This window comes from Acipenser ruthenus, chromosome 29, assembly GCF_902713425.1.
Source record: "Acipenser ruthenus chromosome 29, fAciRut3.2 maternal haplotype, whole genome shotgun sequence".
NCBI lineage: Eukaryota > Metazoa > Chordata > Actinopteri > Acipenseriformes > Acipenseridae > Acipenser > Acipenser ruthenus.
Window position 1 is genome coordinate 20,393,109 of NC_081217.1, and position 20,434 is coordinate 20,413,542.

General features: G+C 43.0%; 1 protein-coding gene across 3 annotated transcripts in view; it reads left to right on the plus strand.

Annotated features, from left to right (window-relative positions):
- Positions 1–1,399: 1,399 nt before the first annotated feature.
- Positions 1,400–20,434, plus strand: part of LOC117426900 (protein kinase C and casein kinase substrate in neurons protein 1-like) — a 35,154-nt gene continuing 16,119 nt past the window's right edge. The window contains exons 1-3 of one of the 3 annotated variants that reach the window (XM_059004281.1): positions 1,436–1,525; positions 3,554–3,664; positions 10,164–10,246. The gene's annotated coding sequence lies outside the window, so the exon portion shown is untranslated. Of the gene's footprint in view, positions 1,526–3,553; positions 3,665–10,163; positions 10,247–20,434 lie in introns of all 3 variants that reach the window. The other 2 variants (XM_059004280.1, XM_034908268.2) reach the window with 2 other exon arrangements.

The following is a 20,434-nucleotide window of genomic DNA, read 5'->3' on the forward strand; positions in this document are numbered from 1 at the left end:
CTCAAGAGTCAATGAGAATTTTTTCACACGTTATTAAAACGAGGCTAACGGGTTACACGAAAGGGGACCTGCGCTCTTCGCGCTTTTTTGTCTGCGAGAAACGCTCAGACTATGCTGTCACTCAAATCTAGCCTGTCACTAAATGATCTTCAGTGGCATCGCAGGGTGGCAAAGGTTATGTACTAAACGGGCGATGAGAGCGGCATGGGCAGGCACTGTGGTATGAGACTGCCATTGATAGGACCACAGTGGGAATATTTTGACATGCATGGCAACCTCATATGGCGACGGATTAAAAAAACTCTCTTCTAGTCTATATGCGGACATATGGAAGACGCAAATGCATGATAGACTCATATGAGGATCCATTTGAGGTCGCCATGCATGTCTTGAAAAATGACTTCTGTTATGTGTTCTGGGTTTAAATATATTAAGTGCAATCAAATATGGACGCTGAATTGCAGATAATGGTATCTGATGTCGCTGTTTCTAATATTAGCCTTACAGTGTAGATTGAAGATAAAGATTTCTAAACTGGAAATGACCACTAGGGACATTAGCAAACGGGGATAGATTGCCCTTATTCATTAATTTATGGCCATTACTGTAGTGATGATCGCGCAGTTTCTCCTCGGCTACCGCGCATCTTCTGACAGTAAATAGCCCCACACTAGGGAAAAGAGTCTCGTCCGAGGAGAGATAGGAGAGAGGCATCCGTCTGCCTTGCCTCTACACGTTCCCAAGGAGACTGTAGCGCACCCGCCTCCAATTTACCCGACTGAGAAAAACAACACACGCACACACACACACACACACACACACACACACACACACACGCACACGCATTGCAATGGATAACATTAATTGTTTTCTTGTTATAAATATTCATGTACATGTCCACGTCCTGAATTTGCACACACACACACGCACGCACGCACGCACACACACACACACACACACACACACACACACAATAACGTGAATTTGCTAAATGTATGCTTCATTCAGGATTTTAACATTGAGAAATATTGAAAAAGGTACTGTAAACCAAAACGTAAAACTGAATTGCTAAAACGTTAAAAATAAATATATATAAATATGACTATTAATAATTCATATATTATTAGTAATAACGATAATAGCAATATCTTATATAATATACCGCACACACCAACCAATATATTGTTGTTATGAATGATATGATTGACCGTTTATAGCTTTGCACTTTTTTGCACTCAACGTGTTTGTATTATTTAGGAGTCAGGTAATAAATACCTGTCATTGCTTATCGCTTAGAGGTGTTTTACATTGCTTAAAAACAAGCTAATCATTAATATGTATAAGCTGTCTCGCATAAACCCCGCCCATCTTATTAATATGCACCGCAAATTTGCGCAGCTCCCCCTTGCTGTTTTTATCTCGCGGATGCAGCTGGGCCGCTTACAAAGCGGGGTCACCTTCTGTCGCTGCAACACAGGCTGGCAGCTATAGCTCCATACAGCTGGACTGCCGCAACCCGCATCGGGTAAGTCAATAATTATACAAAAAAAAAGAAATGCCTGCAAAATCATTCGGGTGTATTTTATTCATTTAGACTGGTACTGGTTTACCCTTTACGATTTGAGGGTTGCATTTACGTTTCACCTGTTATAGTATTACCTGTGTTGACTTGATTATGTTGACGTTATTTTTCCCTTTTAATGTAGTTTGTATTGATATGTCTTGTTACATTTTTTTTTCTAATAGAGAAATCGTTTTCGGGGCATGTGATGTATTAATTATACGAGACTAGCAAATACAATAGAGAAGCAAGGTTTCTGTAAAACCAAACCACGAGCTATCAAATAAGAAAATTAAATATTTTGATTTAAAACAAGCAAATAATACCCGAAGTAGAGTTTCCCATTGATTTGACCTACAGATCTAGCTAAAGAATGTGTACCTGTTGTGATAACTAGATTCGGTGGAAAAACACAAATGCAACCTGTATTGCAATGCCTGTCACAGTAAACAGTGCAGCACAGTGCAGAGGAGGGTTAGTGTATAGAAGACAGTTCAGTTATTTACAGTAGAGGTAGTGCTGTATCAAACTGTTGTAGTACATAAATAGACCTCATACACACCGTGCTCTACGCGAATGGATAGCGGCGCTGCATGTATGCAATGAGGTTATCGTGATGTCTGAAAAGAGCAGAAAACGCAACCTTTCACACCTTGCAGACTTTTCTAAATGTGTTATATTTATTAAACATTTTACAAAAAAAAAATCTTGATGGGGAATTTATAAACGAATAGAAATGATTACGAGTATAGTCTGTTTATGGATTCATTGGAAGTTGAATATAGACTGTGCGTCCTTCAGTATTCATCAGTATATAAAGAATAGGATACTAGTGTAATACCATAAACCCGTCGAGGAGGATTAAAGAAGAGAGATCAATTGGGTTTTATTTATTCGTAAAGAAATGCAGTGGTGGAATCCCAGTGTTTAAACAGGTCTGTGTTCAGGTGCTTTCATTGAGTGAAGTAGCTGCTCTTCAGTTTGAATTGCCTGCTATAGACTTGTAAACTAGATCAGGCTACAGTGAGTGTGTTTATATTAGTGAGCACCAGCACCATGGAGTGCTACAGCCAGTGTAGTACCAGAAACGAAATGGTGCTGGCTCTGACATCTCGGAAGATGCTTTGGCTAGTGTAGCCTTACAGAAATCTATGGCAGGAAACTACTGTAGAAGCGAACACAGATTTATAAAAAGCAAAACAAAAAAAACCCCACAGTATCTGAGTGATTTCAATCAACTTAGAGGCAAAGTCAGGCAAATAAGAAATTGAAATTTAAAGCTACTTGCTTTAACCTCAAGCTTCTGGGTCTGATAACGAATTCCAGACAACCCAAGTGGCCCGCGTTTCAGTCATTGTACAACCCTCAAAATAAAACCTGTATGTAAGATCAGTGTTTGGGTGATTGTAAAAAAAAACGAAGTTGGTCATTATCAGCATGTGATTGCATGTGCACTCCATTCATTGATAGGGTCTTGATTCAAGATGCAGATGATATCATTGTAAATGAAACAATTTTGATTGATTGCTTGAGTAACTGTTTGATCAATCAACCCCTGGCCACATGATATAAACGAGAACAATGACTGTTTGATCAATCAACCCCTGGCCACATGATATAAACGAGAACAATGACTGTTTGATCAATCATCCCCTGGCCACATGATATAAACGAGAACAATGACTGTTTGTTTGGAGAGAGAGAGAGAGAGAGAGAGAGAGAGAGAGAGAGAGAGAGAGAGAGAGAGAGAGAGAGAGAGAGAGAGAGAGAGAGAGAGAGAGAGAGAGAGAGAGAGGGGTTTTTTGTTTAAACTGTTTATTTGTTCCTGTGTTTTGTTTTGTTAAGTATTAAGTGTACATGAAAAGCACTTAACTTGCAGTTTCTATGCCACATCCTCTTATGATGACTGTATACTTTAAATACCAAGCCATTTCAACACTAGGAATAGAAGACATCCTTTCCTGGGCTTTTTTTTTTTCTTTTTACATCTAGAGCTTGCTGCCACGATTGCATTGCAGAGAGGAAAAGACTTCAAATCATACGCTGTAACCAAAAGACACCCGGTGGAGTAAAGCAGCAATCGCGACTCTCAGGCCATGGGAAGTGGGTTAATGCAGTTCAATTCTATATGTTATCAGATGCATGTGAAATAGAGAGATGTTGGCAGAGGTGTAGAAGCGGGTAAACCTTTGTGGTTTTCATGGTGGGCTCTAAGGTTACGCAGAGATGCCCTGGGATTACTTGCATGTCAGTCAGGGGGTCGTGCTGCATTGTGGGTTAAAGGGTAATTAGAAGAGATTCGGCCCATCATTAAATGCACAGAGTCTCTTTATATAATAAACTGGAACATGCCTCAGCTTTAACCCTTGGCACAGCTAGAGTTTGCTCATCACAGGAGAGTAGAAGCGAGTAACACTGATTTCATTAAATGGGAAGTGGGTAAACTCTGTGCATGACTGGATGTTGGCTTTAATGGTTTTACATTAGTAAATGTAAAGTTATTTAACATTCAGTGTTTATTCATAGGCTAGTTCCATATTCGCATTAGTGTTGTAGTCTCGTACACATGGGTGCGGTGGAAATGTATTGTAAGCTCAGCTGGGGTGTTTCCTGTTCTGGGTTTAAACGGTTAGAGTTTTAGGAAATGAAACCAATTCTGGCACCTCAAGCCTGTCTCAGAACTGCAGCGTTGTGGATGTAGCTGAACATTAATGCACAAGTCTGCCAGGAAGAGATCATGTGCAAAGTCAATGGGGAGTAGTCTGGAGAGCAACTCTTGTTTCAAACAGGCGCGTCGCTTACTTCCGAATGCTTGCTGCACTGAATATTTTCTTATCATGTGATCGTGAAGGAATACAATCATCTTATTGCAGCCCTGTCTTTTTAAATAGTGGGTACGTGGTCCCATTGCCTCAGTATCTATTCCACTTCCCCATAGTAACCTGCATAGTAAGTTAAATTATCATTAAAGGGACATAAAAATAAAGGAACAAAGTAAACCGAAAGTGTGATTGCATCGTAGTTTTCTGAGCTTACCAAATCGAATCGTGCCTTCTCATTATGGCACAGTAATAAGTTTGTATTGTTATTAATTTCCTTCAGTGAAACCCTGCAGTGCTGTATGACGCACCTAAAGGAGGCTGTGTGGTCCAGTGGTTAAAGAAAAGGGCTTGTAACCAGGAGGTCCCCGGTTCAAATCCCACCTCAGCCACGGACTCATTGTGTGACCCTGAGCAAGTCACTTAACCTCCTTGTGCTCCGTCTTTCGGGTGAGATGTAGTTGTAAGTGACTCTGCAGGTGATGCATAGTTCACACACCCTAGTCTCTGTAAGTCGCCTTGGATAAAGGCGTCTGCTAAATAAACAAATAATAATAATAAATGTTGTGAGCCAATTTCCAGTGGTCATGTTTGCTGCTTTGTTGCACCAGGGGAAAGGTGTGTGTGAAGGGAGCAGGCTCTAGTGCTGAATCATCTGCTCTGCCTATTAGCTGGTAATTGCCTGATAGGATATCCCCATTGATAGAATGCGTTTTCTTTCTCTGTGTTAATTACTTTTGAAAGAGTTACACCTGGGATTGTGACGTAGTTTGTTTAGCCCAGAATAACAGAAGCGTTGCTGGAGCTGCTGCAGGCATCTCTGTTAACGGTGTCGGTACAAAACCAGTAATGAACATCCAAGACTGGAGCCATCTCAACACTGGCACTAAAAACCAAACAGCACCAAAACAAAGCACCTACCCTGGAAGTTACTCCTTTATTATTGAATCCAGTAGTTGTTTGGCAAAAGATGTTCGCTGAATGCAAAGTCTTACCAGAATCAATAGAGAATGGGGCCGAAGACTTCAGGAACAAGGATACCACATTCTGCTATTTGGAAGGCTTCATTTTCAGTGACATGTCAGCTGACAACCCTCCCCACCCGCTCACTTAACACACACACTCAACACATCAGTCATCGTAATCCAAGCCAAGGAGACTCTGCCCTTTAAGAAATGAATTGAAAGGTTCCTGCCATCCCCTTTAAAGGGATTGCGTCGTCATTTATTTACACACGGTCAATAATTATTGAGCAGAGGGAAATTGGAGAGCCAGCGCCGGGCAGTTAATAGGGATGATGAAGAAAGTTCAAAGTGTCGCTGGCTTTGCTAATATACAGGTTTCAGGTTTGCAGCACCACAGAGCTGTGCAGAGTGTAACTCTAGAAGTGGGACAGGGTGTAGATGGCGCGCTCCGGGCAGCGAGGGGTTGAGGTCGTCATGTCGGGGGGTCTGAGCTCCAGGTCACCCTGAGCGGTAGAAGCAGTGGGGCGTTAATATTCGATAAGCCCTGCTTGCTGTAAGATGAGCCTGCTTATTAAAAGAGTGAGTTGAGGGGTTACAGCCCCTAGGGACTAAGGGAGGGTGGGGGCATTCTGAGTTTTATAACATCCATTCTTAAAATAGAATTGCATTGTCAAGTTTTATGATTTCCATGTAATGCAGTGATACCCACATTACATTCTACATTGAACGTTTCTGTTTAGACACAATACGTGCCACTAGCATTAACAGAGTTAGGCAGTTGATCAGATTGCCTGACCCCCTGGGAGACTCGGACTGATACACTGATGGTCCCGATGATCTGGAGGTCTGGGAGCTTCTCTGTCTGTGTCGCCTCCATGCCTGGTATTTATACTCTGGTAGCTCAGAGACTGCTTGACTACAGTTTGTTTCTGTTATCTTACTAATTATAATTGTCAGCAATAGAAATCAGTTACTCAGCTGTTACTGCACGCAGGTGCAACCAACCACAAACTACTCTCTTTACAAGCTTACTGTTTACTGCATTTCTCCTTCTTCATACTTTCTAGCACGTGCCTTATCATTTTAAGCCTAAGGCCAAGTGGAGTTGCCTTAGCAACTGTACATATGGCAATGTCACCTCCTGCAAATTGGTGTAACATTACCAGCACATTTCATATGATTACCAATACTGTGTCACTCTACAGATGCACATTCAAAGCCCTTTCATTGCAAGGCTCTGTAATCTATGCCAGGAGTCTGTGTGGCTCTGAATCCAGCAGCAAGGACTGTAGACACTCTTTTTGAAGGCAGGTGGGTGTGCTGTTTTGTTCGGAGTGTAATTCTTAATTATAGGCTTCGGTAGGCAGGATGCCACATCCTTGTCGCTGGCTGCCCCTGGTTTGTTTGCCTGCTAGAGTGTTTCTTCCAGGGATGAATCTTGAGAGCCACACAGGTGGGAGTGAGAGCTGGTTCAGTCCTGGTGTAGTGACACACCTCAACTTAGGCATTTAAAGCTATTATAAATCACATAGCAGCGACCAACCAATCACAGTGCAGTATTTGCCAGAATTCCGGTACCTCTTTACGTGTCTTTACTTTGTGATTATGAGGACCCTCTGTATGTGTGTGCACGGTTCTTTATACTTGTATTTTTATACCAAAGGGACCGGCTGGTGTGACTTGCTCTGAAACTTGCTGAACTGAGGCTGGCTGGCAAGCTGTTTAGCCATGTGTTCCAATGCACACAAGGTGGCCATCAATTTATAGGAAATGAATGTTCTTTGCATAAACTGAAGATCAAATAAAGGTTATTGTATGGCAATATGCGATGTATACAGTTTCAGCTTCTGCCTAAGCAAACGATTACCGCTGACTCAATGAGGCTCTTGTGTCAGATTTTGAAACTTTATCCCAAAGTCTTGTGATGTTGTGAAGGCTCCTCACTGTGCCCGGCCGCTTGTGTTGCTGCCCGGAGGGGGCACGGCTGCGTGGATGCGACGTGCCTGCCACTGTCTCTTACTGTTAATGAGCATTCAGGGAACAGAGAGGCTCGCAATGAGACAGGGTCTGTCCAGGAGTCCCAGAACACTGTCCACAGAGATGTATCTACGGACCTTTCCAGATACTGTCAACACTACCAGACCGCCAGAGCCTGAACCATGCAAAGCAGAGTGGACTGAGATTGTACTTTACTAGTGAAGTGGCTGTAACCTGTAGATCAGTAACAAGCTTCAGCTTCTAAACTGACGCTCTACCTGCCTGTGTAACTTGTAGCTGTGACCCAGTGTAAGCAAGGGGGCTAATCCAGCTTTAACACCATGGCTTGCCTTATGTGACAGCCATCTAATAAGCCTGAATATATCTCTTGGATTAGCAGTGTGGGGCAGTGTGGAGTAGTGGTTAGGGCTCTGGACTCTTGACCGGAGGGTTGTGGGTTCAATCCCAGGTGGGGGACACTGCTGCTGTACCCTTGAGCAAGGTACTTTACCTAAATTGCTCCAGTAAAAACCCAACTGTATAAATGGGTAATTGTATGTAAAAATAACGTGATATCTTGTAACAATTGTAAGTCACCCTGGATAAGGGCGTCGGCTAAGAAATAAATAATAATAATAATAATAATAATAATAATAATAATTAACACAGAGGATGTCCGAAGTGCACTTGGACAATTTGGCTCATTAAAAGAGTTGAGAAAGAGTTTACTGCCCCTAGGGGCAGGGCAGTTAGTGTGTGGGGGAGTATGAGTTTTATATAAGTACATGAATATTGCATCATCCCCTTGCTGGCATATTGCATGTTTAAACAAACGCTTGCCAAGCGATCACCTTGAATGGCAGTGGCTGTACGATGGTTCAGCACAGGACTGAGGGGCAACACAAGGGCAGCCTTAAAGGCTAAATGGTACTGCAGCGGTACAACAATGGTGTGAACCAGTATACACCGTGGTGCCATTTCAGAACCACTGGTCCTCCAGATCTTTCCAAACTCATCCTGCCACCACCCTGTGCCGCAGGTATTAGGATCCCTTCTGAAGTTATGAAGGCGATATGGTTCTGACTTCCATTTGCCCTATAATGCCACCCCACTGGCACTTCTCGTAATAAGACAGAGCACTGTCTCCCAACCACACTGTCCTAAAGGAGAGCATTGCATTAGCATGTAGAGTTTCGAGTAACACTGTTGTGTTTTCCTGCACTTACTGTAAGGTGTTGACTCGTACTGATATATTGAAACTCTCTCTCACTCTCTGACACACACACACACACACACACTGGCACGGCAGTGTCTCAGGATCCCTGTGGTTGCACATTTACAACCATTCCGCAGTCTCTCCGGGCAGAGCCTGGGGGAAGGTGATTGGTTGACTACAATGCCTCGTTAATGTCAGAGCTGATCTTTGACCCGCTAATCTCCTGTCCTTGTAGGAGGGAGGAGGGACACAATCAGGGACGCTGAGGAAAGGTAGAGAGAGAGATAAGGAGCAAAGAAGAGGTAGAGAGAAAGTGAAACTCGGGGAAAAAGAGATTTAGCCACAGAATGTCATACAGAGGAGAGCGGACTTAAAGAGTGTGAAAGCAAGCGAGAGAAAGAACAAGGGGTGAGAATCTAAACTGGTACTGCTCGGAATTCCCAGGGACGATAGCTGGAATCTGGGGAACCGTGGAACCGGAGGGTGAGTGTGTGAGCATCCTGAGAAACCAAACTGTTAGTGAGTGAGACGCTGGAACAGAACTGCCTGAGGTTTAATTTTGAAATGCGTTCGTTCATTGAATTAATATTGCGCCCAACATATATACATACGTTTTTTCTCAAAAGAGCCAGTTTCCCAACGTGTATTTGAAAACAGTGGGGGTACTTCTAGGCTTTTGATGCCATGGTAACTACACTAATTTATCTAGTAATGTGCTTGTGATGTCATTTACTACATAGTTAATGCTGTAATAGTAATAGTCTACTATTCCTTTCTGTTTAAACCTTCAGGCATCGTGGGATTGAGTCTATTTATCCATTTCTTATTATTCCCTTTCATTTGAGATGCGGGTGTAGCACCACTCCCCTGTCTAAGCTGTGTTTCATGTATGTGCAGCAGTTTTGCGTTGCCACCTTCTGAAGAGGTAAAGAAAAGTCTTGACAGATGGTGGGTGGATAAAGCATATTTTAATATCCACTGTACTGTCTGTGAGTGCTGTGTGAGAAGACTGTCAAAATACACAGATTGATATAACCAACCAGCAAATGATGGCATTATAGTTTTTAAAAAATATTCTTCAAACAAATTGTATTTCCATGCCAGCTGTAACCGAAAAACATCTGAAATACACACATATATATATATATATGTATATATATATGTATGAAAATCATCTTGTATCTCACAGCTTCCTACACAGTATTTTCTATCATATATAATTATATATGAATAATTAAACAGTATTCGCTCAGCTTGATGTAACATCATTGCAATCGAATACAAACCATTTGATTCTGATTGTTCTCGTTTTAGACATTAGCCTTGCGGAGGTATGCATTGCACGAGTTACAGCAGGTCATGAAGGCAAGGAAACCAATAAGAGATCCTTCACACTTTATCAGTTATGGGGGTGAAGTCCACATCACGCACTCATTGAAATATGTGAACCAATACTGAAACCCTTTCCATTAGCGTGATTGAGTTTCTTTTGTCCTTTCTTCATTCCTCACTGTGGAGTGTTTTATAGTTGTGGATGTGACCAGAGTCACATGCTCCACTCAGCAGAGTGTCATATATGTGGCATGTGTCTGTCCTTTAATTGGGTCTCTCCTCCTTTCTTACAGGGTAAAGGTCAAAGCTGCAGGAATTCTGTCATTGAGAAATCCCTGGGGCTTATGGAAACCTGAGCAGTTTACTTTTTAAAAAGGTAGGCAATACTGGGGTGTTTTAGAGCTGGGCAGTTTATCATGGCGGGGAGCAGTCATCTACATTGGCTGAAAAATGCTTTATATAGTGCAGCAGCGTCCGTCAGGTATGTTTAATTAGACCTGTATTGTGATAATTAAATGAGACTGAACGGCCAGCATTGTAAATATTTCATGAGGGAGTGCCTATAATCTCGCTGTCATCGCCAACAATGTGCATCAAGCACTCGGTATCTCTTATTATAGCATCGTTTGTTTGTTTGTTTCAGATGGAAGGCTGATGTTCATAGCCAATCTCTATGTCTGTATTTCGAGTCTGTGATGGGATTGTTATGTGAAGCACACTGGACACATCACAATCAAATAGGGCCATTCACATATTTAGATTTATACCTTTTTAAAGTGCAATATAAAAACTAAAAAAATCATCATGATATAAATCTAGATTTTACTCAGAACACTCTTTACCGTTTGCTCTTGCAGCTCAGTTGTATAAGAACAGAAGAACATAACATTGCCTTTGCACTTGCTTTACAATTGGACCGTAGTTTGTCTCTGCTTCAAACAGATACAGTACCTGGGCTGATCGGGGAACTTGAGGGCTGGGGTTGGCACTGGAGTAGCAACACTGAGCCCTGCTGTATCATGTAACGGTGTGTCAGTCTGGCCAAACACACTTTTTTTTTTATCAGGTGTAGCATTACTCTTGCTACAGGTCATTTTTTATGCATTTCTTCCCATTTTTCTCTGCTTGTAAACATGAAATACAGACTTTGTTCTGCGTCTTGTGTCACGTCCTCGATGGGCAGACCATGTACAGGTGTTTGAAATCCCACTGATCAGTATCAGAATGCTTTGAATCAATACAGACAGCTGGCAGTGCATTGCAGCGTGCAACCGTATCAGGATCGCTTTGCAATATTTGCCGATGCTGTGGTCTGCTAATGGTTCTGCTGGTATTTTACTGGGACCCCAGCATGTCCGTTGGGGGTGTTGCTTTTTCAGCAGGGGTGTGTCTGAGGTTTAGTGCAGCAGAGCTAGCAAAGATACTGTTAGGGTTTAGCTGCACTGTCTGGAAACAGCTTCGCTGATTAGTCTCAGGAAGGAGGTTTAAAGACATGATTCCGGCAATCCGGTAGGGAAACATTGTGTAGCAGAGAGTCCTGAGAATTCCTTGTTCAGAGTGTGGTGTGGAATCCAGCAACACAGCACTAGAACCTAGAGATTCGAAGACCGTGTTTTTGACTAGAAAACTTTATCAGTGACATCGACGCAAGGACATTTCTGTAGCAATTTGAGCTACAGATACATTTTCATTTACTAGAATGTTAAGTGAACAAGTCAAGTGAGTTTAACTATGAATACTGGTATGAATAATTTACTAATGCCTCTATATGAGACTTTTATTATTTATATTTTTTTCATTGGGAACTTTGCCTATGACTAAGTGAGCTATCTTCCTCCACGCAGGATCTGTGTGTAACTCTCAGGCTAAGTTCAAGCCCACTCAGAAATAAAAAAAAATCTCACAAGTAAAAGATGATCATATAACCGCAAACGGATATCATCTGTCATCAAAAATGTATTCATTTTCACAGAGCTGCGATGATGAGCCATAAAAATATGAGTGAAACATGCGTGTTAGTGTGCAGCGTATTAATGTCTGGTAGCTGGGCCGAAACAAAAGCAATTCATTTCGACACATATTGGTCTGTTTGGAGCTGCAGTCAGAGCTGCAGTCAGGTGGTTTAAACGCATTGCCCTCACCCCCAGGCTGGCTTACATACCCACTGCAGCTCCCTGTTCATCTTGATGGTAAATCCAGACACAGTCTGCTCCGTTATCCTGCACACAAATATCAGTCAGTGCTGTACCAGTCTTGGTAGTCACCATTGCAGAAAACAGTTTTTAAAATGGAAGCAGTTAACCCCCCCCCCCCCCATTCATTCTGCATTGGTAACAAATAGATCACTTTTGGGATACCAATGCACTTCTGGGGCAACATGTTGAGGGCGTGGGGGTACAACTGCTCTTGTGAAATGGCTTGCTCAACAGAGGGGGCACCCTTTCTCTTAGGGGGGTGAGAGAGGGAGCAGTTCAGTCTCAGTGCCTCAAGCCCTTCCCTGGACTAGAGGAAGCACCCTTTCTCTTAGGGGAGTGAGGTAGCAGTTTAGTTTCTTGTTTTGCATCCCACCACGTCAGAGTGCACCCAATCTAGAGTTCAGCTGTACCTCCTACCCACGAGAGGGTGGGACGTTACCCCAGAGAGGATGGGAGCGTAGGTGGTTGAGGATGTGCAGTGCCGTGTGAGAGAGCCCTAGCTTGTTCAACTTGTTTACAGCTCAGGGCTGCTCAGATTGATGCGAGCTGAGTGGAGCTTAGAGAAAGGGAGGGGGATGGGCTCGCTGTTGCTATGGTGACCATATTAAGGGCCGGTGAGAGCACGGGGGCACAGGAGAGGAATCTATTCTGTGTGTGTGTATACATGGCAATACAGGGCGAAAAGAAAGAGATGAAAAAGCAAATGGGGAAAGAAAGGAGACCTAAAAGCACCTGTGAATATGAGCCTCGAGTGGGTGACAGTGGCTCCTATTCACAAAACATGAAATCGCATTTTTAAAAGCCTGTTATCAATAATTCAGTGAGGGTTCATATTCATAGACTTTTCTAGATGGAAAATGTATTAAAAAAACAAACAAAACCAAACCAATCCTTATGAATGTGAATGTGGCCCATTATGCTGTGCTCATAAGATATTGACACACTCAGGTAAACAAGCATGTGTTGTTCCTCTGTAATGTGAATACAGGAATGCCTGAATACATATGGCTCACTACTATACTGTGAATGATCCTGTATTGAGGTTGTAATGGGGTTATTGTATGTGCTGCATTGGTACTAAACAGGGATAACAGCACAATACTGTGTGAATTCAAACATCACCTTTGTTTTAATGTTGCTTTAAATTGATTCAGTGATGTATCAATCGCATTCAACACATAGCCTTTTGTTATTGCTTGCATAGTCAGCGTTTCATGAAGTGCTGTAATAAATGAAATTGAGAATGAAGTGATCATTTGCTAACATGTGCGACGTGAAAAGCTTTTACTACGTGGGAAGAGATTGTGTTAAGATTTCAAAGGCATTTTTATTAACTCAATAAAAAAAAAAATGTCCTGGAGGATTGTCACAGTTGAAAATACAAAACGCTGGAAGGAAATCCGCCCTGGGTACTCGCTTTGTTCATTGCAAAACAAACACCAGTACAGCCAACCCTTTCTTGCATATTCAAATGAAATGGGGTGACAGGGGTTCCCTTGGCGCCCCACGACATCATGCATCAGATGACCAGATTCCTTATTAATTATCACACCGGTAATAATCAACAATAATCAGAACACTTTATAATTCAAAAGCTAGAAGCAAAGAAGAACAGTCTTCAAACAAACCTGCAAATGCAACAGTAATACAGCGTACAGACTGAGAAAAAATACATAACTGTCAATTCTGTTATTGAAAAAGCAAGACGGAATACATTTCACTGCTGTTTCTCATCACAAAAAAAAACTACAAAGGGAAAGCAAGTGGAATTGTCTGTCTTTACCTAGAAGGTGTCTCTGCCAATAGGCTGTTCTGTGGAAAGTGATTGATGTGTGCATCTAACCAGAGAAGCTTCCTGCTACCAGATCTGTAGAGCTCAGGTCTGCTGATATGGGGACTGGCCCTGCTTCTCAATTAGATTGCACTCAGGTTAACTGAATCTTTAACATCGAGATTCGACCTGCAGCAAGAACACACTCTATCCAGCTACTCATTAAATTGTCCATTAGAGCATTAGAATGGGGAAGCCTGGGGCTCGTTCATGGCGAAATCTGAATTCAGGCTGTAGTCTGTTTCTCAGCAGTGATTGTTTTGACTCGTTTAAAGCCGTCTAATTGAATAATTGAATTGAATTGAATGGAGCTTGCATTGTGTGCACTGGGGCTGGTTGTCTGATGGAATGCAGGCTGATTTAGTGTCTGTCACAGACTGGCCTTGGCTGAGTATCTGCAGCACAGTCTCATTGTGGTTTTGACACAGTTAACGTCAGAGAGACACTGTGTCTGAATAATCAGTCAAAGAACCGGTCCTGACACGGCTGTGCATCTGACTGTGTGTGTGTGTGCGGCCACAGCTCCCCCAAACACACAGATTACTCGCAGTATTCACTCTATAGCTTACATTGTGCGGATTCAGGCTATCCCCATCGATTGCGATTTTCTAATTACATTTTTAGAAAACAGTTGGTGAGAACTCTTACAGAGTTTGAGAAGTGGTCTTGCCAAAACTTTGGAAAAAAAACCAAAAACATTATGCATTATAAAATATATACATAGATAGGAAACTTTAGATGGTACAATTATACATGCAGTGACTGAAGGGGGATATAGCGGTCTTATAAGTGGAAAGCCTGAGATGTGAATTGCTGCTTGCCGCGTTCATCAAAGGACAATAACACAATGTTGTAGAACATGATCGTGCGACTCAAACAAAGCTTAAAACTTGACTTGTGAAGCCATAGCAAATTACCGTGCTGTAATGAATGATTATCCATCCATCGCTGTCTCTCGATCTCATTTCAGACTTACAGCAAGCCTTCTACACTTCTCTTTTCTGTTCTGTAAACTCATTATCTCCCTCCCTGGATCAGTGAAATTAAACCATGCTTGTTTCCCACCCACGAGAGTTATGAGTGATAATCGAGGTCTGCACTTCAAAGACTTATGATTGAAGTTTGGGGCTTGCATTACTCAGACTCCAGCCGAGTGGTCCCAGAGCACTCTCATCTCGCCTCTTACCAGAAATACATAGTCTGATTGTATGGGTTGCTTCCACCTGGGATACCAGCATCAATGACACCCAACCGTCACTGAAGGATCTCTACATATAAAGATCCCAATGTGTACAGTGGAGAAAGCATTAGCTCCTCTATTTGACTTAGTTTCTTATGATTTTAAGATTGGAGATTTTTAATTACTTTAACCGTTGTGATAATCTAAGAGACATTTAAAAAAGGAACATTTGTTTACCGCTGCTGAGTTATGCACAGTGAAATGTGATTGCGTTACAATACGCTGTTGGGATTAATGCAAGTTCACACATAGTATGGTCCTGAAAGAGTTGTTGATTATTTTAAGGTCACTGGTGTACACCCCATCCTTTCATCGTTGCTGTCTTATCGATTCCCAGAATCCCCTGGGGCTGCTGCTATGTTCCGTTGACCTTCCGCTAACGAGCGTGATCCGGCGTGATCTTTCAAGGCTGTGTTGCTATGCCAACGGGAGAGGGAAGAACTATCTTGTTGGGGCGTGGAGGGGGGATACGGGTGAGCTCATGTGCTTTCCCGAACACCTCAAGGCCGATCTGAATTTAGTGCTGCTCTGTCCTGATGGCCTAGCCTGCTGTCTGATTTCTGCCTCTGATTCCTTCAGGAAAGTTGAGGGTTGAAGTCTGCAGCAAGACTCCAGAATGGCCCGTTGAGCCATCACTTGTTGCTCGACCAGGAATTTGAGACGTGGAAGCAACCGAATGCCAACCATCAGCTCTCAATCAAGAGTCTGTCAGATATGCTGCCTTGCAGTAAAGAGCTGTGTTTCTAACAGGGACACCTTGTTTCAGAAAGCAATGCAATTGCAATAATGGCAAAGTGTGATTCGAGGCAGTAAAACAGGTGCGCAGCGCGGTTATGACAGCGACAAGGCGCTCCGCTGTCAACTGGGCTCCAAGAGAGCCTGTAAACTCTCAATTAGATTGCAATGACTTCCATTTAGTAGAGTCGCATTAATCTTAATGCCAGAGTCAAGCTACACTGCTTTCATAAGGAGACAGGGCTTATTGAGGCAATGAAGTGGTACCTGGGTAATTTTATCAGGCTAATATCACCCCTAACTTCAAACACTCCTAAACTCATAAACAAGGCTGTATATTTTTCACTGTAAAAAAAATTGGTTATTTGTTAAGGCGTTTCACGGTCTAAAAATAGGTATTTCAAGATATTTCACAATGACGCATAATATTTTTTAAAGCAGAGAAAGAGTTATTATTCAGCACATGTTCCTAAATATTGAAATGCTTACCTGAAAAACAGTAAATGCTAAATTGTAGAATATTTCGTTTTTTTTATGTCCACCTTTTTAAAGACATTCTATTTTCACCATCGGTGAATTATCAGACAAAATCAAAACATAAATAAATGTATAAATACCAACCAACACATGAAATGTCCCCTTCCTGTACAGGACAGAGCGATCTTTAGCAGAAATTTAGTATTTGGAATCAGTTTTGAATTTATTTGTTTATTTAGCAGACGCCTTTATCCAAGGTGACTTACAGAGACTAGGGTGTGTGAGCTATGCATCTGCTGCAGAGTCACTTACAACTACGTCTCACCCGAAAGACGGAGCACAAGGAGGTTAAGTGACTTGCTCAGGGTCACACAATGAGTCAGTGACTGAGGTGGGATTTGAACCGGGGACCTCCTGGTTATAAGCCCTTTTCTTTAACCACTGGACCACACAGCGCTATTTCTTTTATATTTAATCATGAAATATCTTGAGGTACCTATTTTTAGACCGTATAATGGCGTGAACTAAGCCAGTTTGTACAGTGAAAAAAAGCTCTAGATATGACCTTTCATCTAATAGGTGGAGCTGTAAGAGTTGAAAGGCCACTTTGTCACATGATTTGGGGAATGTGAAATGAAAAGGACACTGGAAGCTGCAGTACTTTCTCTTTCAGAATGGGATGAATAAATATATTTTACTGTTGAGACAGATCGCATCACAGACGTGATCTTGGTTTAACATCTCATTCTAGGACAGCAACGCTAGCACAAGGGCGGTAAAGTGTGAATTTCCCAACAAAATTCACAGGATTTCCAGAGCTGATGAAAATCACAGCCCACCAGTTTGCATTAGGTTTTTTAACATGCAGTGGTAAAGCATACAGGATTCTGAAACATTAGTTAAAGAGACTTAAATTGAACAATGAAATATACCTGGTCAGCCGTCCCTGTGGTTACTGCTGTTAAACTGCATGTTGTGCTCTGTGAAATGGCTGCAAAACGGATGCTTGAAGCATATACACTGAAGAGGATGTGTTTGCAGAGAATGTTGAAAAGACGTTTTCCTCAGATAGATGTGTCAGATTAGATTTCGCTCACTCGTTCCACGCCGGTGAGCAGTGCAGAGCCCTCAGCACTGCAAATTGGACAGATAAATACTACAAGATATTCTCGCTGCAGTTTTTGATTTGCATTTTATTTAAAGTCCAAACAAGACGCTACATGGAATACACGAAGAACTGTGCTGTCTTGATTACCCAACCAATACAGACCCTGAAAAACCAGCCCCCAGTCCCTCGCCTCTAACCACTGGGCCACACAGCCTCCCAGTCCCTCGCCTCTAACCACTGGGCCACACAGCCTCCCAGGCCCTCACCTCTAACCACTGGGCCACACAGCCTCCCAGTCCCTCGCCTCTAACCACTGGGCCACACAGCCTCCCAGGCCCTCACCTCTAACCACTGGGCCACACAGCCTGCCAGGCCCTCGCCTCTAACCACTGGGCCACACAGCCTCCCAGGCCCTCACCTCTAACCACTGGGCCACACAGCCTCCCAGGCCCTCACCTCTAACCACTGGGCCACACAGCCTGCCAGGCCCTCGCCTCGCCACACAGGGCTGGCTGAGCAGTTCTATAGGTGATACAGTGTCTAACAGCAATGATGTACAGCCTGTATCTCGTGTAGTGCACTACAGTGTACAATGTAAGACCGTGTGCCTGGTGCACTACACACTACAGGACACTGTGTGCTTGTGCTCAGTGGATCTGGTGCAGTGTGTGGAGTGTGTTAGGGCAGCAGTGTGGAGTAGTGGTTAGGGCTCTGCGCTCTTGACCGGAGGGTCGTGGGTTCAATCCCTGGTAGGGGACACTGCTGCTGTACCCTTGAGCAAGGTACTTTACCTAGATTGCTCCAGTAAAAACCCAACTGTATAAATGGGTAATTGTATGTAAAAAATAACGTGATATCTTGTAACAAATGTAAGTCGCCCTGGATAAGGGCGTCTGCTAAGAAATAAATAATAATAATAATAGTGTACACTGCAGGACTGTGGTGCAGTGTACTGCAGGACACTGTGTGCTTGTGCTCAGTGGATTTGGTGCAGTGTACTGCAGGACACTGTGTGCTTGTGCTCAGTGGATTTGGTGCAGTGTACTGCAGGACACTGTGTGCTTGTGCTCAGTGGATTTGGTGCAGTGTACACTGCAGGACTGTGCCATGCTTCTTGCAGTGTGACTGGATGTGTTCCAGCCTGCTGCAGGTTTCACTCAGTGTTGCTGACAGGTGATCGCTCGGTGTTGTTTAATTCATGACTATGCATTCTGTAGTCCGTGCATCTCTGTACTGTGCATGCGGTATTGTATTGGCTTGTATGCATTTGTGCATTTAGTCTAGGGTAGGTACAGGGTACCTCCCCCCTCATGGCTCTGCCTCTCTTCCGGAACTCTAACTAGCGAGTCCCCAGACAGTCTCAGGTGGGAGATCTAGTAACAGCCCTGCTGAATAATTCACATCCTCGGATATATAAAGAGGTGCCAGGTTCGCTTGTGTTGCAGGTGCCCGGGCTGGCTGTGTTTTTGATAGGGGTTTATGAAGCGATCTTATTTCACAGTCCTACCGCATGCTGATGACATCAGAATGGAATTTGATGGCCCTTGAGTGGAAATTCTAGTAAGGGCTCGCTCAATCATAGCTGCCCTTGTGCTACCATTGCCCAGCATACTGTAGTGTCGTTACTGCATTGCCATTTAAAATGTCGGTAAGGGTTTTTGCACCAACATGACCTGTTGAAATCTACCAGCCCCCGACCAGTTTAAAACCAGCGTTGGTCTCTTCTAGCTGGCCTAACATGATTGGTGTTTTAAAGAGTTTTTAGCAAACCATTTTAAAAGCATATCTGAGAACAGGATGCCGAATCGAAGTTCAGGAAACCCAACTCAGAAGCAGTTCCTCAAACTGTAATCCTCTTATGATAATAGGGTTATATTTGTATTGTGCTTTAAAGTGCCTCAGTGAGCTTTTCAAAGCATGTTGGAGGGACTGTAGCAAGAGAAGAAAGCAATATGCAATAGGCATTCTGCACCCTACCTTTGCTAAGTCATCTTCAGTGACAATGCAGTGGTTCTGTCCAAAGGGGCAATTGAAGAAGACCTGCAATGATATTACGAATGTGCACTGGCACCGTTATACCACTGGTATGTCTGAATGCATTTTGAAAATGTGGTACCCTTCTGCAAGCATTGCCCCTTAGTAATATAATAGTCTTTTTTGAATTCCGGAAATTATGGATAACACTAAACCACGGGCAACCATGTAAGGTCTATAACTACAAACCACTAGCAGCACAGCTGTAACATTCTTTATTCCTTATTGCTTAATCTGCAAAAAAAACTCTATGGAAATCCCTTATGGCAGCAGCGTACCACAGTAAAAAGCCTTAGCAAATAGTAAAGCATGTTAAAGCACATTTTAAACAGTAGCGGGGTTCTGAAAATATAGCGTGTTGCTACAACTGTTTAAATAACGTGCCTGTCATTTTTTCGCTATATTTTTCGGAAGCCCTCTACTTACTCTTTATGCGTTGTAAATCAGTATTTTGAGTAGCCAGGGTGAAGTGTGGCAAACGCACAGCATGCACTGTGGAGATTTTTGAAAGGGCGAGGGGAAAAAAGTCGTTTTGTAGACCTCACTAATCAACTGCAGATCACCTGCAAAACATCTGCAGTGTGTTTACAGAGGAGCTGCATCTGGTGAGGGAGCCCTCCCCTCCGTCCCGTGTGTTTTATTTTAGCATGCCAGGGCTCAGGGGATTGGTCCGGCAGCAGGCTGCAGTGAATGGCTGGTTCGGATCTGAGCCCCGCTTGTCGTCTCGTTGCGATGTTGCGTTTGCAAGTTTCGCTTCGACAGCAGGGCTGGCACCTGAGCTGACAGTTTGTGGGAGGGCTGTGGTACAGAAACCAGACCGTTCTACGGTACGTACATCTGGGGCCGCCTGTGCTCTCCACCAAAGGAAAAGAAAGCAGTCTTGCCTGCCTGGCTTGTTTACATTGTCTGCATGCATACATTTCTTTTTTTTAAGCAGCTACACC